This window comes from Apodemus sylvaticus, chromosome 1 (assembly GCF_947179515.1).
Source record: "Apodemus sylvaticus chromosome 1, mApoSyl1.1, whole genome shotgun sequence".
In the NCBI taxonomy this organism is placed as follows: domain Eukaryota; kingdom Metazoa; phylum Chordata; class Mammalia; order Rodentia; family Muridae; genus Apodemus; species Apodemus sylvaticus.
In genome coordinates this window covers 145,823,934-145,833,225 of record NC_067472.1, presented here as the reverse complement: position 1 = coordinate 145,833,225, position 9,292 = coordinate 145,823,934, and positions in this window count along the sequence as shown.

The following is a 9,292-nucleotide window of genomic DNA, read 5'->3' as shown; positions in this document are numbered from 1 at the left end:
CTATCCAATTTGTATCCCTTTGACCTCCTTGTGTTGTCTAATTGCTCTAGCTAGGACTTCAAGTACCATATTGAATAAATATGGAGAGAGAGGGCAGCCTTGTCTAGTCCCTGATTTTAGTGGGATTGCTTCAAGTTTCTCTCCATTTAGTTTGATGTTGGCTACTGGTTTGCTGTATATTGCTTTTATTATCTTTAGGTATGGGCCTTGAATTCCTGTTCTTTCTGAAACATTTAACATGAATGGATGCCGAATTTTATCAAATGCTTTTTAAGCATCTAATGAAATGACCATGTTTTTTTTCTTTGAGTTTGTTTATGTAGTGGATTATATTGATGAATTTCAGTATATTGAACCATCCCTTCATCCCTGGGATGAAGCCTACTTGATTGTGGTGAATGATTGTTTTGATGTGTTCTTGGATTTGTTTGGCAAGAATTTTATTTAGGATTTTTGCATTGATATTCATAAGGGAAAGTAGTCTAAGGTTCTTTTTTTGTTGGATGTTTGTGTGGTTTTGGTATCAGTGAAATTGTGGCTTCATAGAATGAGTTGGATAATGTTCCTTCTGTTTCTATTGTGTAATAGTTTGAATAGTATTGGCATTAGGTCTCCTTTGAATGTCTGATAGAATTCTGCACTAAAACCATCTGGTCCTGTGCTTTTTTTGGTTGGGAGACTGTCAATGACATCTATTTCTTTAGGCTTTATGGGTCCATTTAGATGGTCTATCTGATCCTGATTAAATTTTAAATTTTGGCAATTGGTATCTGGCTAGGAAATTGTCCATTTCATCCAGATTTTCCAGTTTTCTTGAGTATAGCATTTGCAGTAGGATATGATAATTTTTTGTATTTCCTCAGTTTCTTTTGTTATATCACCTTTTTCATTGCTGATTTTGTTAATTTTTGGTACTGTCTTTGTGCCTTCAGGTTAGTTTGGCTAAAGGTTTATCTATCTTGTTGATTTTCTCAAAGAACCAGCTCGTACTTTTGTTGATTCTTTGTATAGTTCTTTTTGCTTCAACTTGGTTGATTTCAGCCCTGAGTTTCATGATTTCCTGCCTTCTACTCCTCTTGGGTGTACTGGCTTCTTTTTATGCTAAAGCTTTCAGGTATTCTGTTAATCTGCTAGTGTATGCTCTCTCCAGCTTCTTTTTGTAGGCACTTAGAGCTATGAGTTTTCCTCTTAGCACTGCTTTCATTGTGTCCCATAAATTTGGGTGTGTTGTGCCTTCATTTTCATTAAGTTCTAAAAAGTCTTTGATTTCTTTTTTTATTTCTTTCTTGACCAAGGTATCATTGAGTAGAGAATTGTTAAACTTCCATGTGTATGTGGGCTTTTTGTTTTTTTGCTGCTATTGAAGACAACCCTTATTTCATAGTGATCTGATAGGAGGCATGGAATTAGTTCGATCGTCTTATATCTGTTGAGGCTGTTTTGTGACCAATTATATGGTCAGTTTTGGAGAAGGTACCATGAAGTGCTGAGAAGAAGGTATATTCTTTTGATTTAGGATGAAATGTTCTATAGCTATCTATTAAGTCCATTTGGTCCAAAACTTCTGTTAGTTTCACTGTGACTCTGTTTAGTTTGAGTTTCCCTTATCTGTCCATTGGAGAGAGTGGGATGTGTAAGTCCCCCATGGTTATTGTGTGGGGTGCAATGTATGCTTTAATCTTTAGTAAGGTTTCCATTACAAGTGCATTTGTCCTTGTATTTGGGGCATAGATGTTCAAAATTAAGAGTTCTTCCTGGTAAATTTTTCCTTTGGTGAGTATAAAGTGGCCTTCTGTATCTTTTTGATGACTTTTTGTTGAAAGTCTATTTTATCTGATATTAGAGTGGCTACTCCAGCTTGTTTCCTGGGACCATTTGCTTAAAGAACTGTCTTCCAGCCTTTTACTCTTAGGCAGTGCTTGTCTTTTGACACTGAGATGCATTTTCTGTATGCAGCAAAATGTTGGGTCTTGTTTATGAATCCAGTCTGTTAGTCTATGTCTTTTTATTAGGGAATTGAGTCCATTGATGTCAAGAGATATTAAGGAACAGTGATTGTTGCTTCCTGCTGTTTTTGATGTAATTTTTATGTTTGTGTGTTTATCTTCTTTTGGGTTTGTTGAAAGGAGATTACTTTCTTGCTTTTTCTTGTGTGTAGTATCCCTCCCTTTGTTGGTGTTTTTCATTCATTATCCCTTGATGGGCTGGATTTGTGGAAAGAGACTGTGTAAATTTGCTTTTGTCATTAAAAACCTTGGTTTCTCCATTTATGGTAATTGAAAGATTTGCTGGATATAGCAGTTTGGATTGGCATTTGTGTTCCCTTAAGGTCTGCATGACATCTGCCCAGGCTCTTCTGGCTTTCATAGTCTCTGGTGAGAAATCCGGTGTAATTCTGATAGGTCTAACTTTGTGTGTTACTTGACTTTTTCCCTTACTGCTTTTAATACCCTTTCTTTGTTTAGTACATTTGGTGTATTAATTATTATATGATGGGATGAATTTCTTTTCTGGTCGAGTCTATTTGGAGTTCTGTAGGCTTCTTGTATGTTCATGGGCATCTCTTTCTTTAGGTTACGGAAGTTTTCTTCTATAATTTTGTTGAAGACATTTACTGGCCCTTTCAGTTGGAGATCTTTACTCTCTTCTATGCCTATAATCCTTAGGTTTGGTCTTCTCATTTTGTCCTGGATTTCCTGGATATTTTGGGTCAGGAGCCTTTTGCATTTTTTCATTTTCTTTGACTATTGTTTCAATGTTTTCTATGGTATCTTCTGCATCTAAGATTCTCTCTTTGATCTCTTGTATTCTGTTGTTTATGCTTGGATTCATGACTCCTGACTTATTTTCTAGGTTTTATATGTCCCAAGTTGTCTCCCTTTGTGATTTTTTTGTTTCCACCTCCTTCTTTAGATCCTGGATGGCTTTCCTTAATTTCATCACTGGTTTTCTTGTGTTTTCCCTTAGTTCTTCAAGAGCTTCTTGCTGTTTGCATGTGTTCTCTTGTATTTCTTTAAGGGAGTTATTTCCTTCTTGAAGTCCTCCATGATCACCTCCATCAGCATATGACCTATGATTTTAAATCCAAATCTTGCTTTCCTGGTGTGTTGGGGGTATCCAGGACTTGCTGTTGTGGGAGAATAGGTTTTGGATGGTGCCATATTGCCTTGATTTCTGTTGGCAACGTTCCCACATCTACCTTTTGCCATCAGGTTATCTCTGGTGTTAGTTGGGCCTGTTGTCACTGGCAGGAGCTTGCCACTCCTGTGTGTGTGCCTGTAGGCCTATCTCAGCAACCTTGGGTGAGCTGCATTCTCCTGGCACAAATTGCTGTGTTGCTGCAGAGATGCTGGGTTCAGGTGGATTCCTGGTGTGATGTGTCCCAAGTGATCCTGTACTCTGGTGGAACCTGCCTACCAATCTGTTGTACAGTCACAGAAGCAAAGATGACAGCCGAGATCCACTCTTTTGTAGTTGTATTTGGGTATCTACCTCTGTGGCCCCGATCAGCTCTGGATGCAGGCTGTACAGGCAGATCCTCCGCTCTGCAGGGCCTGACTCACCAGTGCAAGCTGCCTCTTCCTAACTGGCCTCTGGGTGTATATCTGGCTTCCTGCACTGCTTGGAGATCCCATTTGTCAATTCTTAATCCTAAGAGCATAAGCTATTGGTGTTCTGTTGAGGAAATTTTCCTCTGTGCCCATGTACTCAAGGGTCTTCCCAGTTTCTTTTCTGTGTGTTTCAGTGTGTCTGGCTTTATGTGGAGGTTCTTGATCCACTTGGACTTGAGCTTAGTACAATAAGATAAGAATGGATCAATTTGCATTTTTTTGCATGCTGACTTCCAGTTGAACCAGCACCATTTGTTGAAAAGGCTATCATTTTTTCCCACTGGATGGTTAGTGCAGAATTCTAGCAGAAATTCAAAGAAGAGCTGATACCAATGCTCTCCAAATTCTTCCACAAAATAGAAGCATAAAGACCATTACCTAGAGGTATGTAGGCAACACCAGAATGAAAGATCGTTGGAGACACAGCCCACCAGGGCTCCATCTGCACCTATGAGCTCAGCAGCCCCACAGTCGTCTGGGCACCTATCATGCCAGCAAGCATCTGACCTTCGGGGAGTTCCGTGGTTAGAGGGAGTCCTGTGTTCAGAGGTGAGGCTGCCACCATCTTTGCTCATGTGACAATGTGGAGGGACAAACTGGTAGGCAGGGATCACCAGAGTAGAGGATCACTTGGGAAACACCACCGCCAGGATTCCAACTGCATCCAGGAGCTTGGTAGCACCACATAAATCTATACCAGGGGAAAGCAAGTCACTCAGTGTTGCTGAAATAGGCTTGTAGGCAAACAGGAGGGGCAAGCACCAGCTAGTGACAGCAGGACCAACTAACACCAGAGAGAACCAGATGGCAAAAGGCAAACGTAGAAATGTTGCTAACAGAAATCAAGGAAATATGGCACCATCCAAACCCAATTCTCCCACAAGAGCAAGTCCTGGATACCCCAACACACCAGGAAAGCAAGATTTAGATTTAAAGTCACAGGTCATGATGCTGATGGGGGCTTCATGGAGGGTTTCAAGAAGGACATAAATAACTCCCTTAAAGAAATACAGGAGAACACAAGTAAATAGGGAGAATCCCTTGAAGAATTGTAGGAAAATACAATAAAGCAGGTAAAGGAATTGAACAAACCCACCCAGGATCTAAAGAAGAAGGTAGATACAGTAAAGAATTCACAAAAGAAGACAGCCTTGGAGAAAGAAAACCTAGAAAAGAGATCAGGAGTCATAGATGCAAGCATTACCAACAGAATACAAGAGACAGAAGAAAGAATCTCAGATTCAGAAGATACCATAGAAAGCATTGATACAATGGTCAAAGAAAATGAAAAATGCAAAAAAAAAAAAAAAAACCTCCTGACCCAAAACATTCAGGAAATCCAGGACAAAATGATAAGACCAAACCTAAGGATTATACGTATAGAAGACAGTGAACATTTACAACTTAAAGAACCAGTAAATGTCTTCAACAAAATTATAGAAGAAAATCACCCTAACCTAAAGAAAGAGATGATCATGAATATACAAAAAGTCTATAGAACTCCAAATAGACTTGACCAGAGAAGAAATTTCCCCCATCACATAATAATTAAAATGCCAAATGTACTAAACAAAGGAAGAATATTAAAAGCAGTAAGGGGAAAAGGTCAAGTAACATATAAAGGTAGACCTATCAGAATTACATGAGATTTCTCACTAGAGACTATGAAAGCCAGAAGAGCCTGGGCAGATGTCATACAGACCCTAAAGGAACACAAATGCCAACCCAGACTGCTATATCCAGCAAATCCCTCGATTACCACAGATGGAGAAACCAAGGTATTTCATGGCAAAAACAAACTTACACAGTGTCTTTCCACAAATCCAGCCCTTAAAGAATAATTAATGGAAAACACCGACAAAAAGGAGGGAAACTACACACTAGAAAAAGCAAGACATTAATCTTCTATCAACAAACCCAAAAGAAGATAAACACACAAATATAAAAATTGCATCAAAAATAGCAGGTAGCAACAATCACTATTCCTTAATATCTCTTAACATCAATGGACTCAATTCCCCAATAAAAAGACATAGACTAACAGACTGGACACATAAACAAGACCCAACATTTTGCTGCATACAGGAAACACATCTCAGTGTCAAAGACAAACACTACCTCAGAGTAAAAGGCTGGGAAACAGTTTTCCAAGGAAATGGTCCCAGGAAATAAGTTGGAGTAGCCATTCTAATATCCAATAAAATAGACTTTCAACCAAAAGTCATCAAGAAAGACACAGGACCCTTTATACTCATCAAAGGAAAAACATAATAGCAAAAATTCTCAATTCTGAACATCTATAATACAAATACAAGGATACCCTCATTCGTAAAGGAAACTTTACTAAGGCTTAAAGCACACATCGCACCCCGCACAATAATTGTAGGTGACTTAAAATCCTCCATGCTCATCAATGGACAGATCAGGCAAACACAAACTAAACAGAGACACAGTGAAACTAACAGAAGTTTTGGACCAAATGGATTTAATAGATATCTATAGAACATTTCATCCTAAATCAAAAGAATATACCTTCTTCTCAGCACCTTATGGTACCTTCTACAAAATTGACCATATAATTCATCACAAAACAGACCTGAACAGATATAAGAAGATCAAACTAATTCCATGTCTCTTATCAGATCACTATGGAGTAAAGGTGGTCTTCAATAGCAACAAAAACAACAGAAAGGCCATATGCACATGGAAGTTGATCTACTCAATGATACCTTGGTCAAGGAAGAAATAAGGAAAGAAATAAGAACCTTTTTAGAATTTAATGAAAATGAAGGTACACCATACCCAAATTTTTGGTACACAATGAAAGCAGTGCTAAGAGGGAAACTCATAGCTCACAGTGCCTCCAAAAAGAAGCTGAAGAGAGCATACACCAGCAGCTTAATAGCACACCCAAAATCTTTACAACAGAAAGAAGCTAATACACCCAAGAGGAGTAGACGGCAGGAAAGCATCAAACTTGGGGCTTAAATCAACCAAGTTGAAATAAAAGTAACTATACAAAGAATGATGAAAACAAGGAGCTGGTTCTTTGAGAAAATCAACAACCTTTAGCCAGACTAACCAGAGGGCACAGAGACAGTATCCAAATTAACAAAAACAGAAATGAAAAGGGAGAAATAACAACAGAATCTGAGGAAATTATCATAATTTCCATAATATGATAATTCAAAAATTATCATATCCTACTTAAAAAGCCTATACTCAACACAGCTGGAAAATCTGGAGGAAATGGACAATTTCCTAGACAGAAACCAACTACCAAAGTTTAATAAGGATAAGATAGACCATCTAAATGGTCCTATAATCCCTAAAGAAATAGAAGTATTCATTGACAGTCTCCCAACCAAAAAAAGTGCAGGACCACATGGTTTTAGTGCATAATTCTATCAAACCTTCAAACAAGACCTAACACCAATACTTTTCAAACTATCCCACAAAATAAAAACAGAAGGAACACTACCCAACTCATTCTATGAAGCCATAGTTTTGCTGATACCAAAACCACACAAAGATCCAACAAAGGAAGAGAAATTTAGGACAATTTCCCTTATGAATATTGATACAAAAATACTCAATAAAATTCTTGCCAACCAAATCCAAGAACACATCAAAATGATCATTCGCCATGATCAAGTAGGCTTCATCCCAGGGATGCAGGAATGGTTCAATACACAGAAATCCATCAATGTAATCCACTACATGAACAAACTCAAAGAAAACCACATGGTCATTTCATTAGATGCTGAAAATGCATTTGACAAAATTCAGCATCCTTTCATGTTAAAGGTCTTGGAAATAACAGGAATTCAAGGCCCATACCTAAACATAATAAAAGCAATATACAGCAAACCAGTAGCCAACATCAAACTAAATGGAGAGAAACTTGAAGCAATCCCACTAAAATCAGGGACTAGACAAAGCTGCTCCCTCTCTTCATATTTATTGAATATAGTACTTGAAGTTCTAGCTAGAGCAATTAGACAACAAAAGGAGGTTAAAGGAATACAAATAAAGGAAAGGAAGAAGTCAAACTATCACTATTTGCAGATGATATGATAGTATACTTAAGTGACCCAAAAAACTCCACCAGAGAACTCTTATAGCTGATAAACAACTTTAGCAAAGTGGATGGATATCAAGTAACTCAAGGGAATCAGTAGCCTTCCTATACTCAAAGGATAAACAAGCTGAGAAAGAAATTAGGGAAATGACACCCTTGACAATAGCCACAAACAACATAAAGTATCTTGGTGTGACTCTAACCAAATAAGTGAAAGATCTGTATGACAAGAAATTCAAATCTTTGAAGAAAGAAATTGAAGAAGATATCAGAAGTGGAAAGGTATCCCATTCTCATGATTTTGTAGAAATAACATAATAAAAGTGGCAAATTTACAAAAAAAGCCAGATACAGATTCAATGCAGTACCCATCAAAATTCCAGAACAATTATTCACAGATATGAAAAGAGCAATCCTCAACTTCAAATAGAAAAATCAAACAAAGAAACACAAAATATGATAGTCTAAACAATTCTTAACAATGAAAGAACTGTGGAAATCTCCATCCCTAACTTAAGCTGTACTACAGAGCAATAATGATTTTTAAAAAATCACATGGTATTTCTACAGAGACAGACAGGTCAATATATGGAATAGAATCAAAAATCCAGAAATAATGCCATACAACTATGAACACTTGATCTTTAACAAAGAAACCAAAATCAGACAACTTTAAAAAAAAGAAAGCATCTCAATAGACAGTGCTGGTCTAACTGGAGGTCTGCATGTAGAAAACTGCAAATTGATCTCTATTTATCAACTTGCACAAAACTCATATCCAAATGGATCAAGTACCTCAACATTAAACCAGATACACTGAATTGAAGAGAAATAGCCTGGAAAGCATTAGCACAGGGGAAAATTTCCTGAACACAATAGGAATGCCTTAGGCTCTAAGATCAACAATTAATAAATGGTACCTTATGAAACTGAAAAACCTCTGTAAAGCAAAGGACACTACCAATAGTAGAAAAGAGCAAAAAAAGAGAGAGGGATCTTTACTAACTGGAAAACATCTTCACTAATTTTATATCTCTAAAGATCTAATATCTGGAATATATAGAAAAAAGCTATTTAAAATGGGATATACCGCTAAACAGAGAATTCCCAACAGAGGAATCTCTAATTGTTGAGAAACAGAGAAATGTTCAACATCCTTAGTCATAAGGGAAATGCACATCAAAACTACCCCAAGATTCCACTTTACACAAATCAGAATGCCTATGAGCAAAGCCTTGGTGGACATCAATGAGACGAGAGGCCCTTGGACCTGTGAAGGCTCTTTGCCCCAGTGCTGGGGAATGCCTGGTCAGGAAAGTGGGATTTGGTGGGTTAGTGAGCAGGGGGAAGGGGAATGAAATAGTGGGTTTGTGGAGGGGAAACGTGGAAGGGGGATAACATTTGAGATGTAAATAAAGAAAATATCTAATAAAAATGAAAAACCTCAATTGACACTATATGTGGTGAGGATATGGAGAAGGGGGAACACTCTTCTATTGTTGGTAGGATTGTAATCTGCTACAACCAGTCTGAAAACCAATCTGGTGTTTCCTCAGTATGATAGTTTGAATATACTTGTCCCAGGGAGTTACACTAATAG